Below are 2,000 nucleotides of genomic sequence, written 5' to 3' on the forward strand. Positions count from 1 at the left end.
TTTCCCTCACTGTAGGTGGTTCTTTTTGCTTTTGGAAAATGCATTCTGTATGCAAACACAAAAAGGCAACTGAAAAATATGCTTTACTATAAATTATCAATACAAAACCGTGAAATGACATACATTTAAAGCTCTCCCTCCTCTAAAAAGAGTGTTCAATAAAGACCCTGGATTCTGACCCTAGAAAAGAAAGCAATCATCTTAACTCAAATGCTAAAGTGACACCTAAAAAAATGGTGTACCTGTAAAAGCTGTCTGTGAAACCTGTATATCTGTAAAACCACTGACTTGAATTACTTCAAAAAAGCTAGACCATTAACAAAGTGTAACTGCTTTGGCCAAAACCATTAAAACCCCTCTCTTGCATGACACATAGATGTTTGAGTCCTCCAACCCCTGTAGAGAGCTCTTTACATTCACATGCCCCAAGTTCACAGCTCAGAGTTTATGTTGGGTCTGGGCAGCTCGCACTCCTTCTCAAAATTGCAGCCGTGCAGCAGCTCTCTGTAGGTCTCTCTGACCGTATCGTAGAGTGGAGCCTGGTGCTTTATATCGGGGAAGTTCTGAGGTGTCTCGTTGAGGAGGAACTGCAGCCGGTCCTTCGCTGCAGTCATACAGCACAAAGAGCAGGTTGGCTGCGTAAGGCACGATGCGGCTGGTACGGAAGGTGCGGCCATGTTGCACGTCAAAGTTGTCAGCAGTCAGGGCCGTCTCGTCTCTGAAGAAGCCCATGAGGGCCAACAGGGGCAGGAGGGTCTCGGCATGGCCCACCTGGATGGTCATGGCCTCAGATAAATGCCCAAACCTGATCTCATGAGCAGCCTGATCAAGACGATTGAACAGGTCATGAAAGAGAGTGCAACTGGACTTGCGGTTGATGTCATGACCATAGCCCCTCTTCCAGTACTGTTTCAGGTCATTCTTGTACTCCAGTACTTGGGCGTCAGTCTCATCAAACAGGTTGCACCAGGGGGAGGTCAAAGATTTGATGGCAAACTCATATGAGCACAACAAGAATGTAGCCTCCACCAGATGTGGTGTGATCCGATTGTATGGAACTTGCAGCTTGTCAGCCATCTTCATCTGCACTCTTTTCATCTCTGCTGAGGCCTTGAAGAGGTGGACCTCTTCCAGGGCAGTTTGGTTGTTCTCTACATCCTCAACAAATTTCTGGCAATGGTCAAAGAATCTCATCAACTCATCGTTGATTTTGTGGCTGGGTCCAACTTCGGTCACTTTCCAAAGGTTGAGCAGGCCCTCTTGGAATGCTACAATGCTGTCCACGCATCTGTGTTTAGAGCTAGTGATGAAACGGATACGGTGGGCTCTGAGGTTTTCCTCGGATATCAGAGACGGAAACAATGTTGCCAACCTGACAGCCAGATGCCTATGGTCATCTCGCCCCTTCTCCACAAGCTTGCCATCCATATCGTCAGTGTACCACATTTCCAACTTGGTTTTGATTTAATTCAGCCATTTATCAGTGTTCATTGCCTCGTTTCGAACAAGGTCGTAAAGCCGTTGCATCCTTTTTATATTTTTGGTCGTTGGATATCGTGTACCATGCCGAATAATGGCGGTCACATGAATAGCCGTGCAATCGGTACATCCCGGTTTTAAAAATGATTTGTTTACCGAGAGGATGTCATTAATGAGATAGCGGTTAATCTCCTCATATCTGCCTTTCGTTCCAAAATAATTAGCAATCACAGGTATGTTTGAATTAACGTTAGCATTTGCAACTGAGCAGTATGAAAACCGTGTCAAAGCAAGACTAAATGTCGTGTTCATGGAGGAATTGTAATAAGGGTAGATATACAGTGCTATGAAAAAGTATTTGCCCCCTTTCTAATTTTCTCTACTTTTGCATATTTGTTATAATGAATGTTATCAGATCTTCAACCAAAACCTAATATTAGATAAAGGGAACATAAGTGAACAAATAACACAACAATTACATATTTATTTAATTGATTTCATAAACAAAGTTATGCAACACT

The 2,000-nt window shown here is 43.6% G+C and overlaps 1 pseudogene; it reads right to left on the reverse strand.

The window, feature by feature from the left end:
* Nucleotides 1-260: 260 nt before the first annotated feature.
* On the reverse strand, nt 261-1,791 carry LOC121546998 (annotated as a pseudogene).
* Between the last annotated feature and the right edge of the window lie 209 nt (nt 1,792-2,000).

The sequence above is a fragment of the Coregonus clupeaformis genome, chromosome 31 (assembly GCF_020615455.1).
Source record: "Coregonus clupeaformis isolate EN_2021a chromosome 31, ASM2061545v1, whole genome shotgun sequence".
NCBI lineage: Eukaryota > Metazoa > Chordata > Actinopteri > Salmoniformes > Salmonidae > Coregonus > Coregonus clupeaformis.